At 44.9% G+C, this 12884-nt stretch overlaps 1 long non-coding RNA gene across 1 annotated transcript in view; it reads right to left on the bottom strand.

Moving 5' to 3' along the window:
* Positions 1-4138: 4138 nt before the first annotated feature.
* Positions 4139-12884, bottom strand: part of LOC125618255 — an 18378-nt gene continuing 9632 nt past the window's right edge. The window contains exon 3 of the long non-coding RNA XR_007349512.1: positions 4139-6371. This is a non-coding gene — a long non-coding RNA (uncharacterized LOC125618255). The remainder of the gene's footprint in view (positions 6372-12884) is intronic.

Genomic DNA, 12884 nt, shown 5'->3' with positions numbered 1-12884 from the left:
ATTTATTATTCCTAGGTGATCAAATTTGTCAATGTTTTCTTTTTACTGATTCTAGCTCTTATTAGAAAACCTTCCCAATGTCCAGGTTAAAGAGAGCTTTAGATATTTTCTTCTAGTACTTCTGTTTTTTTTTTTTTCTTTTTACATGAAGATGTATATGGAGTTTATTCTCATATGTGGTGTGAGGTACTATCAAATCGTGCATTTTCCCAAAGGGCAAATCAGGGCCTCAGTACCATTCATTACACAGACATCTCTACCTTAGTGATTTGAGATGTTGCCTTTGTAATAAAGTTCTAAAAGTGGTTGGGTCCATTTCTGGCTCTGTGTGCCATTCTGCTGGTTCTTGTACTCAAGCAATGTGCTGCCCTGTTTAGTTATGAAGCCTTTGTGGTGTCTTAACCTCTAGCAGGACTAATCCCATGTAGTAGCTTCTCTTTTTAAACGTTTCCTGACTGCTCTCATGTATTTGTTTTTCCATGTGAACTTTGCTTGTACTTGTTGAGCAATTCTGTGTAAAAACAATGTTTCCATGTGTTCAAGTCTACTTCAATTTGTAGAATGCCTTTTCTCAAATGAAGTTTTATACATTTCATGGTAAATTTCCTCTCCTGAATTCTCAAGTGCTTTTTGTCATTTTTGTTGGTAAATGGCGGTTTCTCTACTGCTCTTGCTTCCTACTGGTAATCATGTCTATGAAGGTTATTAATGATTTTATCTATTGATAATGAGCCCTGCTTCTTGACTGAATTCCATAATCTGAGTATTGAGGGACTTTAAACAAGCCTGTCCCAACCCCACGGTGGAAATAAGATTGTCTTCGTTAAACCCAGACTGGGTGGCATGGTTGTAATTAAATTATGTGAAGTCTTTTTCTGCCACATTTCAAGTATAATTTGTAGATACTTATAATTTTTTTTAGAAAAATAATATTAATCAGATTATATTACTTACTACTTAAGTGAGTTTGAATGATTTAAAACTTTACTAACACAATGGGTAGAGGATAAGAAGATATTTCATATAATTTTTAGATTTCCAAAAGGTAGTATTTTTTTTTCTTCTTTAAAGTCTAACGCTTTATATGTTTAAATGCATTAACTAAGGATAGTAAACAATTAAGCACCTAACTGTGTTGAAAATGCAATTGCACATTTAGGAAAATCCTCCCTAATTGTGAAGATGTTTCTGCACTCTGATAATCATTTCAATGGCTCTTTAATCTCTTTGTCTGCATCCTAATGAATGCAGTGGGGGCTTCTAATTAAGGGTAGAGCTCTGGATTTATTAACACCTACTGCCTAAATCTCAAAGCCAAGCATGATCCAAGGGAGAAGTTACATCCCAGAAAGTAAAATACTATTGCAAAACTTATCTGCTGTTTGTATTTAATGTCTAGAAATCAAAACCTGAAGGACATAACCGGAAGTGTGCCTACTCCAAGTAAGCCTTGAAGCCTGGCTCCTTTTTTTTTTTTTTTTTTTAATTCTGGCACTGGGGCCTTGTTTAGAGTCAACTGAATGAAAAAGTAAATAAAATATATCTCAACATATTCTTCATAGGCATCACTGGTGAAGGAAAATAGATTATTAAAAGCCAATTGGTGATTTCAACAAAGTCAAAGCAAAAGGGCATTGAAGATATAGAGTATCAAAGAGGGTAACTGCTGATTCATTTGTTCACTTAAATATCTTTTTTTTTTTTTTCATTCTTTGGTGTTGGCATTAGTTTAAATAAAATGCTAGCAATATAGCAGTGAAGAGATGACTCCTTGTCCTCCTGAACTTTTGCATTATGCTGGGAAGGGATGAAACAGAAACGATTAGCTGAAGTTTTGGTGACTGTCAGTTATCTGGACTTCAATTAAAATCCTGGGGTCTTTTGAGCAATTCACAAGGTTCCACAGGAAGGAAAAGTCCATCTGCCTGGGAAGCTTCAGTTAACCGGATATGACCACACGTCAGGTGGAGTGGGAGCCCTGAATACTGGATAGGATGTGAAGACAGTGGAAACCAGGTGGACTGGCAAGGAGGCCCTAGGGACTGTGTCCACAGTTCTAAGGGTTATTCAAGCAAAAAAATGGTGGAATGAGCTGCTGTTGAGGTAGGGTCCACGTGGTTTATGCAGGAGGTTAAGATGTCTGGAGAGAAGGGGAGGGAACTTTCTCAAGTAGTCATGGTGGAGAAGGATAGTGAGACTGACTCACAGGGGTTGGGTTGTCTGTTTCCTGGGTACCTCCCTCCCTCCCTCTTTTTTTTACACCTCCTTTCTTCCTTCCCTGTCAGAATAGCTTTCTGCCAAGAGGGCACATTGGTCAGATTGGGTCACCCCAGTCCTCAGCTGCAACCAGGCTGGGAGGGGCCTCCCTTCAAGCGTCTTTCTTCTTGCCTAATATTTGAATGATACTTTGGTTGAGTATATAATTTTAGAATGGAAATTTCTTTTTCAAAATGCTGAAGGGATTTCTACATTGCCTCCTAGGCTCTCAGGTGACAGGAAATTTAATCCATTCCCATATACACATATTGACTTGTTTTATTCTCAAAGAGTTCAGAATCTCCTCTTTATCCTCAGTGTTCCAAAGCTTCCAAATGCACTGCCTCGAATGGGTCTCGTACTCATTAGGCAGAACACTCAGTGGCCCCTTTGATCTGTCAGCATGTGTCTTTCTATTCTGGGAATTTTTCCTGCAGCATTTCCTTCATAACCACTTCCGGAACTCTTCTCTGTTCTTCCTGGCTCTTCTGACATTCGGATGTAGGACGTTTTTGGCAAAAACCTCTAGTTTTGCTACCCTTTCCTGTTTTCCATCTCTTCGTCATTGCCCCTACTTTCTGGCTAATTCTTTCAATTTTAACTTACATTTCCTTTCTTATCTTAGATGCATGATTTCCGAGAGCACTGTGTTGTTCTCTGAATTTTTAAAATGCCTCCTGTTCCAGTTTCTTTTAATTATTAATTTTTAAAATTTATATATGACAGCGGAATGCATTACAATTCATATTAGACACACAGAGCACAAATTTTTCATATCTCTGGTTGTACACAAAGTATATTCACACCAATTCGTGTCTTCATACCTGCACTTAGGGTAATGATGTCCTTCTCATTCCACCCTCATTTCTACCCCCATTCCCCCTCCATTCCCCTCCTACCCCTCTGCCCTATCTAAATGGATAGAGTTAGAGAAGATAATCCTAAGTCAAGGTAGCCAATCCCCAAAAACAAAATTCTGAATGTTTTGTCTGATATAAGGAGGCTGGTTCATAGTGGGATAGGGAGGGGGAGCATGGGAGGAACAGACGAACCCCGTTCCAGTTTAATGAGTGCAAAATCTTCTGTTGTCTTTCTGCTGATTTTGCTGCTAGTTCCCCACTGTCTTGTCTTTCCTGAGCCTCAGTCCTGTTTATTCCAGTTTGCTTCCGTCTCTCCCTCATGGCAGAAGTTTTCCTGGAGTATCTGGGAATCCCTGGCGGGCTGCTCATATTTAAAAACAAAGTACCAAGAGATGATGTCACTGCCTGAGAGCACAGGTGGCCTCTCTGGAAATACCAGTGGGCTGCTTCCCTGGGGAACACAGTGGTCATGATCAGTGGGTCATTACTCTTGGGGTTCCCTGGCCCTGTTGGAGGTATAAGACCCAGCTTTCTGGGTGCTGAGTTAGGGAGGATGACATCTCATCTTTTAAGATGTAAAATTACACTATTTCCAGGATCCTGAGGCAGGGGAAGGAGTTGGAAGGGGCCAACTGCTTCTTGTCTGTACTCCTGATCAATGCCATTATAGTCTGTCTCACCAGTGCCCCACCTTCCCTTCACGATACCCGTGCCTTGAATTCCCGGATCCTTGAGGGGTTCTGTGGTGCTGATGGAGTGGGCTTTGTCTTCCCCCACTATCAGCTTAGGTTTCCACCTTCCCTAGTCCACAAAGTCAGTTACTCCATGGCTAACAAATTTTTCTGTGGTTATTGACTATTCTTTTTATAGTTTTAGATTGAAGCCTATTTTTATATTTTTGGTACTGGGGATTGAACCCAGGGGCACTTAACCACTGAGCCACATCCCCAACCCTTTTTATATTTTATTTTGAGACAGTGTCTTGTGAAGTTGCTTAAGGCCTCGATAAATTGCTGAGGCTGGCTTTGAAATTGTGATCCTCCTGCCTCAGCCTCCTAAGCAGCTGGAATTATAGGGGTGTGCCACCGCATCCAGCAAATCTAATTATTTTTTTTTTTAAATCCCCCTTCTGTAATTTTAGAAGAATTTCCAAGGAGTAAGAGAAGGAAAATGAGTGATTATTACATTGTATTCAGCTGGGAGACTCCAGTTCTTTTCATTTTCATACATACACATTCATCTGCATTTACACAGAAGCAGATGTGTGAACCACTTTATTAAAGATGTACAGATAGAAGACTGTGAGCAGGAAGCTAGGCACATGATATTTCATCTCTTTATCTTTGATTTGTAACTCTCCCACATTGGTTCCCTCTAACTGTCATGTTCCAAAAACCTCAATAAGAATGTTCCTTTCCAATTTACCATATTTTTATAAAAGTAAACTTGAAAATGTCTACCTTCATAAAATAGACTACTGCATCCCGAGAAAAAGCACAGAAGAAGAAAAAGGCAGGGAATAAATATCGTATTGCATTTTGCCTTTTGATCTAATGCCTGCATTTTGGCCTGAGAAGAGTTAGGCCCTTCACTTGGGCTCATGGTGTCTTTAGTGGCCTATACTCTGGCTATTTACTGCTTCTCCTTTGCTGTGCAATTTCTCTGTTTGATTTTAGGCACTTCATTTAAAAATCCGAGAGCTGAACAAATCTCTATTCAAAAAATATTTGCCATCAGCTTATACTTTTAGGTTGTGTTCACTTGAGGTCAGCCAGTCTGGATGACACAGACTCACACACCTTTGACCTAGATTATTTAAGCTAATACTTTTAAGAACACTCTGTAGTAGAAATTGTTTTATTCCCATTTTACAGATGAAGAAATGGACATCAGATTCCACTCTTTCTTCCTGCGAAATTCATCCTCTTGCTCTGCCCAGTTTCTGGGATCCCAGAGGAGAACAACAGGAGGTGCTATGGAACCCTGGACTTGGGCCCCAGCCTTCACTGGCTTTGAATTCCAGGGCTGCTTCTCACTGGCTGTGTTAACATCTGCATGTTATGCAAGTACTGGGTACACTGGCTGGTTTCATTACCTGCAAGATGTGTAGAGCGATATGCATTGAAGATTAAGGCATGTAAAGAAGCCAGTCTAGACTCCACAGCAGATAATAGATATCTGTTCCTTTCCTCTCCCTTGCTTCACTTGGAGTGATGGGGGTGACATGGAGCTGGAGCCTGCTTTGGGGAGGGAGATGGAGAAGAGAGCACTGGGGGAAACCCTCTGTGGGGGAGGGTTGAGATGCGAGGCCTGGTCCCATCCTGAGTTCCTGGTTAATGACCTAGAAAGAACACATCAGGGTACTTTTCCATAAGGCCTGTACTGGGCAGTGCTGCTCAAGAGCTCCTCTCCCAGCCCCTGGGGTACTTGTTACATAGCTTTTTGAAAGAGGGAACCTATAAGGAACTAAGTGGGTCTGGGCTGTTGGTGAGGCCTAGGGAGAAACCCTCCGAGGACAGGAAATAGAGGTGTGGGGTTGAGAACTGTCAGGGCCCAGAAAGGAAGGGGAGGTGCTGGGGGGGGGGCATGGAGCCCAGGAACTTTCCTCAGTGGGGCCTTGAGTGATTTCCGGTTTTGGCTCATGCAACAGGTACTCATCCACTGAGCGCACAGTCTGAGGCAGCCGTGGGCCTGGGAGGAAGGGGTGGAAGGTGCCAAGGGAGTGGGCGGCGGGTTGACTCCCTCCAGTGGGATCCCCCTTAGGAGCAGCACAGTGAGCTCCTGGGCCAGTGTTTGACCTTTGTCCTCTGATCTCCTTGTCAGTCCACGGGGAGAAGAATCACCTTCAGAGTTAAGTGATTTAGAGTTTTGAGGTTCAGAGTTGAGGCCTACAGGTGTCCTCACAGCCTGCCAGGCTCACAGTGCTCGGTGCAGGTTAGGGATTTTTATGTGCCAGAGGGACCAGAAGATCAGACTTGAACATCTGATGAGTGTCACTGCAAGATGTCAGAGGCCCTGTCTCCACTGGCTGGCGGGATCCTTCGAGGGTGGATCCTCGAGTGGATCCCAGACCTGGTTCCCACTCCTGTCTTGTAGGGCTCTGTCTTTCTTCTCTGGTTCCTTCTTGGCATTTGTTCTTAGGCCCCTCCTTTTGGGGACAGAGTCCACAGTGCAATGGGAGTGACCCAGGTCTGAGGGTCCAGCTTCTGCAGTGCCATGGACTTGGATACATCCCAGTGGTGACTCTTTTCAAGCCTGTGAAGTTGGGGGGGAATTTTAAAGGTTACAAATTTTGAGTCACAGCAAAATTATCCGAGAGAACACTCAAGCCCTACTTCTATCTGAGGACCCTGAGGCATGGTAAGGGCCTGTGACTTGACCACCTGGGTCCCAGCCAAGGTGAAGACAGGACTAGAGTGGAGCTCTCCTGGGATTCTAGAATCAAAACACCTCTGCATATTCCATGGTCCAAAATTTACTGATTTTACAAATGGTAATGCTGACTTTCTTGCTTCCTAAGTTGTATATGGAAAGGTATGGTGTGAGAGTTTTGTGGCCGTGACAAAGTGCCTGAGAAAAATAACTAAGAAGTAAATATTTATTTTGGATTACCATTTCAGGAGTTTCAGTGCAAGGATGGCTAGCTCTATTGTTTTGGGCCTAGGGTAAGGCAGAACTCATGACAGAGGGAATGCAGTGGAGAAACCCACTCACTTCATGGTGGCCCAGAAACAGAGCTCGAGAGGAGACAGACCCTCCAGGGCACAATCCTCCACCCTCTCCCCCAAGTAACCTCTTGTTCCAACTATGTTCCACTATGTTATCACCTCCCAACAGTGCCACAGCTATGAAACCATCAATAGATTGATCCATTAATGAGCCCAGAGCCCTGGGGACCAAGTGTTCAACACATGAGCTTTTCAGGTCCCCACCACAGCAGCAATCAGCAAAATATACTCACTGAGTTACTGAATGAACAAAGCTCCTAAGAGTGGCCCTGGAGTGGGAAGGAATTTTCCCAGGTAATGACTCATTTTCTTTAGCAGAGAGGGGAACATAAAAAGGTTCTCACTGGTAGCTGTTACTCACTACGAACACAGGAGGTCTCCACTGCCACGTCTTGGCAAATGACCTTGGTCTTCCTTGAAAGCTGTCTGCACCTAATTCTCACAGACCGGCAGCGTCTAGTCTTTAAAGCCCAGGACAAAAATAGAAAATGTGCCTTCACTGCCCTGGGAGCCTCATTTTACCACATGTTCCACTCTGAGCTAATGTTCAGACTTCCATTTTGTCTGGAAATGCAAATTTGATACGAGAAGACCATGTAGGTTAATATTCAGTGGCTACTAAGTGGGAGATATAGAAAATATGGGAAACACCCAACAGCAATCAACTCCCCAGAGAAATGATTTCCTGTGTTGCAAAGGGAGGCTGAGGAAGCAAAGTCCCTGCTGCCAGGGCTGTGAAGGCCCACGTCATTTAAAAAGAAATCCAAAGAGAAAGCGGTAGGAGAGGGTAGAGCAAGGTTCCCTTCCTGAATTCATTTATGGTGTGGACTAATGAGATCTGGATTCCATTTTGCACAAAAAACTTAAAGAGATTCTTTTTCTATTTAAATCCCAGCTTTTACCAAGGCCTGCCTCCCCTGGGAAACAGATCTCCTGCCACCTGCATCCTCCTGTGCTCCAGCCCCTCCTGCCTTCCTTCAGTCCTCACCTATCTTCCTCTTGTCCCCTTCACCTGGCAGGTCCCTTCAGGCCTTAGGAAAAATGTCCCTTCCTTGGAGAGTCTCTTCCTGAGTTCCCCAACCTAGTACATTCCCTCTCACTATCCCTGGTTTTATCCACCAGAGAACTTAGCACAGTTTCCTTAAACTATTTTTGTTTGCATACTGCTTCACTGCCTGTCCCTGTACATAGGACAGGAGTGTCAACTGTCTCCTGCACTGGTACTTCACACCTGGCACAGGGCCAGCACAGAGGACCTTCATATGGAAGTGCTGCCTTGGGCTTAATAAGGAATTAAAAAATGGTGGGAGAAGGGGAGCAGCTCCAGGAGTCTCTGATCACTCACTGATTATTAACAGTGAATAGATGGTTAATGCAAGTTTTCTAGTCATTTAGAAAAAGGGAGGCGCATCCTCTGCCTTGGACCTTGGGCTTTGTCCCTGCCAGTCTTCAGGGCTCCACTTCTTACAGAACTGAATGTGAAGCAAGTCATGGAGTATTTGAGATGAACTGAAGAATCACTTGCTTTGGAGCCAGTTGAACATGGCTGTCACCGGCAGAGAGGGAGGGTCAGGTCCCAGGCAGACCTGGCCCAAGTGAGATCTTACATTCCCCCTGGTTGTTCACCAAATTTGGTATCAGTGAGAACAGTTAACTTTTCTTAAGTGTGTTCTAGGTTCCAGACACCCTGCTAAACCCTTTTCAGGTGTTACTGTGGTTGATTCTCACAACAATACTATGGGTTCGATGCTAACAGCATCTCCATTTACAGATGAGGAAGCTTGGGCCCAGAGAAGTTAGGCAACAGTTGCACAGCTAATAAGGGGTGAGGCAGAACTAAGGCAGCCTTGCAGTGGAGTTTGAGCTCACAAGCACCTCCCTGGAAGCCTTTGGGCAGACCTGAATCCTCTGGGCATTTCTCTGGGCAGGTAGGGTGGGGCAGCGAAGCTGCAGCATGTCCCCTCAGTGATTCTGCACACAGCCAAGCTCGAGGTCCACCGGCTCTGGTGGGAGAGGACTGAGACCTCCTGGCTCCCCCAAAGCTTCAGCAGGACTCTCCACAGGGGTGTTCGAGTTCTTTCTTCTGATCAGAAGGACCCTGGCCCATGTTCAAGGTGGCAACTCCCAACTTCATAATGAAGGAAGAGGACTGAACATTGTGTTCAAGATAGGCACCGAGGAACGTTCCCCACAAACTCCAAGGATCTGTGCTGTAATTTGGGTGTTGACTTAAAAGTTCTTCCCCCTGGTGGCACTACTGGGAAGTGGTGAGACCTTTAGGTAGTGCGCCTGGGGGGGTGGCAGGTACACCCTTGAAGGTGATTTTAGGAATCCTAGTCTCTTCCTCTTTCCTTTTTTTCCCCCTGGGACCCAAGGTGAGTTGCTCTGCCATGCACTGTCACCATAATGTGCTGTCTCAGCAGAGGCTGAAAGCAATGGGATCACTGCATCAGGGACTGGAATCTCCAAAGTAGTAAGCCAAAACAACTCTCTTATCTTTATAAGTTAATTGCCTCAGGCGTTTTGTTACAGTGAGATACCTGACTAGTACAGGTTGATCAGAATAAATGCAGCCAAATAATCAGGGAGTGAAGAGAACAAGAATAAAGGAAAACTCAAGGTTCAAATAAAACAACCATGCTGGAGGCTGCAAGGTAACAACAGTGGAAAGATCACAGGCTTTGGAGCCAGGAGATCCCATGGGTGAATCCTAGCACTATCTGCCTTTTCTTAGTGAGACCATCTTGGCACTTTGTGTGACCATTCTGAGTCAGCCTCCTCCACTCTAGAAGAGGGTTAGTAACATACCCAGAACGGGTGAAGCAATCCCAGCACTTTCTAAAACGAGTAGCTGAGAGGGAAGGAGGGTGCAGGAAAATAGTGAGGTTTGAGGAAACAGATGAAGGGGAAGGGTCTGCAGAGAACACCCCACTGCCCCATGAATTCCTGGCAGCCTTTTACTTCACCCCAGTCTTAACAGGCTAGCTCCAAAGAACAGCATGTTTGTTTTAAAGGCAAGATGAACAGCCAGTCCTTCCTACCTGGTAACACTGCTTTTAGATACCTGCTAGAAAAAGCCAACCTGTAACTAGATACTTAGGATGACATGATATTGTAAGGACAGCGTCAGAAAGCAAAGTACCTGATCACTTTCTATGGGAGGGAATGTATTTTCTCACGTTTCTGAATCTGGGAGACAGCAGCCTGCTGATGCTTTCTCAGGTAACAAGCTGCCTTTGCAGATTCACCAAACTCCATCCTGTCACTTACTCTGAAGAATCTTAGACCATATGACCTCCAGATCCTGGCTGTGTGTGCACACTACCATCCTGCTTATTGGTGAATGTCATGTGAAATTCCAGTGTGGCTTGCAGAGCCAGTGACATCCCACACCACCCTGCTCATTCCTGGCCACTGTGTCTAAGCATTCAAAGCAGGCACCACTTCAAGAAGCTTTTTGTCAGTAGGCAAGGTAGCTTTTCCATAAAGTCAGGACTAACAGAAACTTATTTCTGGTAGGGATAACAACTGTAATTATTGAATACTGACAATTTCACTCTGTCAGCATCTTTAGAAGGCACAGGAATTATCATTACCATTTTACAGATGAAGAAGCGGAAATAGCAAGGTTAAGCAATTTGCCCAAAGTCACCCCGTGTAGAAGAGGCTGGGCTGGCACTCAAAGCATCTGGCTGCATATCTCCTTCTCCTGCAGGAAGACAGTCCAGGACAGTTATCAGGACAGTTATCAGCACAGCTCTACAAGGCCACAGTACCCTGGGCAGGGGTTGGCTCTCAGTGCTCTCCCTGTCCTAACTCGCATGAGGGATAGGTGACTCTGATTGTTTTCTGTCCTCCTTCCCACTCCAAGCTCTGGATTTTGAAGTAATGGCCTGAAGTTCATTGCCCACCATCTACATTCCCCCATGGTCTCTGCTCTCAATGCTTAGGCTTCACCCAGCCCCAGGATGCCAAGCAGAGTTCATCTAAAAGCTTTAAAACTAAAAGCTGCTTCTTATCTTGCTAATTATCTGGAGCATCAGGGCCAACAATTCTCTGGTTGATGTTGAATTAAGTAAAAACCAAGGAGTTGGGTGCATTCAACAAGAGGCTGGTGATACTGGACTCTCACATGGCATCAAGGCACAGACCAAGCTGAAGGCCTTTCCTGTACAAGGTTCTCTCTCCTCCCCAGCTCTATCCCCGGCCCAACGTCACCGCTGCATCTTGGGAGATTTGTCACTGTCACTATGACTCCTCCTGGAGTGTATGCCACTGATCTGCCCAGCCACCATGAGAACTTTCTGGAGAGTGGCATGTGTTTCAGCATTTGGATTCTAAAGTAGGATGGATGTGGGAAGGAGGAAACGGGAGCAAAAGTCGGATCAGAATGGGGTGCCGCAGCAGGCATGATGCTGATCCTCACAAACCAGGACCCCATACTGACCACAGCATCCAAAGGGCAGCCAGCGCTTGCAGGGGGTGTGTTCCGAGGCTTCTCAGGCTTCAAGTCATGCTCGGTACACCTGGCCCTGGCCCGGGCCCCGACAGGCACTGCATTCTCCACTGTGGCTGTGATTTCCAGCCCTGTCTAAGGTCTCTGCATGCCACTTCTTCTTCCTGGCTGGTATAACCCTGATAACCATCAGCATGTTTGTTGAAGGACCTTGTACTCAACAAGACTAACTCAGGCACTGCTCCTTATCCCGGGCCCCTTATCTCGGTGTAGTTAGCCTTTAACCAGATTGTCATTAGCCTGGGCACTGTTCTGAAGGAAAGGCCTTGTTCCCTTCCTGACGGACCTCATTGGATAATACCAAGTTTGCAGATTCCGGTGACTATTAGTAAGACTTCAATAGGCGTCAGGAAGGGCTCCGCATGATTTCACAGACAGAATGCCCTCTCTACCTTTGACATGTAACCTTTTCCTTTCTAAACACAATCATCTAGCATTTGTAATAGAATAAAATAACATTTGCATGGTATTAATTAGCCTATCTAGGGCAACAGGATTAAGATAATATTAAGCCTCTGTGGCAGAGATGAAGGTAGCTGCAGGGACAGCCACCTCATTCTTTCATGATTTCACATTGTCACTGGTCTGTGGTCTGCATGCATCCCTCAGGATGTCAAGAAGGGGTGGTAGAACACACCATTCTCAGTGGTACGCAGGTGGCTGCATTTTTAAAAGCAAATTTGTGGTCTTAAGAGATAATGGAGAAAATTAACTTATGGAGGAACCAGCAGGCTTAGCAGCCCTTTCTCTGCAGAGGACAGCCCCACTAGGTGGAGCCACTGGAAGAACCTGCCAGGTGACCGCCAACTGGGCATGTAACTTTCTGGCTCTCTCACTTTCCTCAAGGGTCATGGCTCTGGGGCTTGCACCCTTCCGTCTACACATCCAGACAGAATGAAAAGCACATTGTAAACACTCTGTTGTAGAATGGAAACAGTTCAAGAGTTTGTATACCGCCTTCGCTGATTTCAGTATGTGTGCAAGTCATAACCTAATTGAACTGAATCTTTACAGACAGGGTGATCTGAGTGTGTGTGTGTGTGTGTGTGTGTTGGTGTGTGTGCACTCATGTGTACGTGTGTCTCTAGGAATTAAGCGCACACATACTATTCTGAATCTCATTGCCAGATTATTGATTTCAAATTTCAAAACTATCCGTAGAGATCTTTGAGTCATTCTCTAATAATTTCACATTTAAAGTTCCGCCCAATTGGGTACACAGTTGTTCAAACAGTTCCTTCTAGCCCTATGTCCCTGTGCCCTGCAGCCAAATCTCTTTCAAATCAATTTCCTCCAAGTACAGCTTTGTTCCCGCTGCACACTAACCCCCACTCCAGTCCCTCCCTCCCCCAACCCAAGTCTGGACTTGAAACCCTTAACTAGATTGTTTCAATTACTGGAATGACATAAGTGTCGTTAAAGATTGGTCCAAACTCGCACTAGCAACTCTGAAATCCCCACTATCCTAACTTAGTCCAAAGACTGAGCCTGAGTATGATATGCTTGGAGGTTTGGAAGATGGGG

The sequence above is a fragment of the Marmota marmota genome, unplaced genomic scaffold (assembly GCF_001458135.2).
Source record: "Marmota marmota marmota unplaced genomic scaffold, marMar, whole genome shotgun sequence".
Lineage (NCBI taxonomy): Eukaryota > Metazoa > Chordata > Mammalia > Rodentia > Sciuridae > Marmota > Marmota marmota.
The sequence above is the reverse complement of the archived record's forward strand: the minus strand, read 5'-3'. Positions and strand labels throughout refer to the sequence as shown.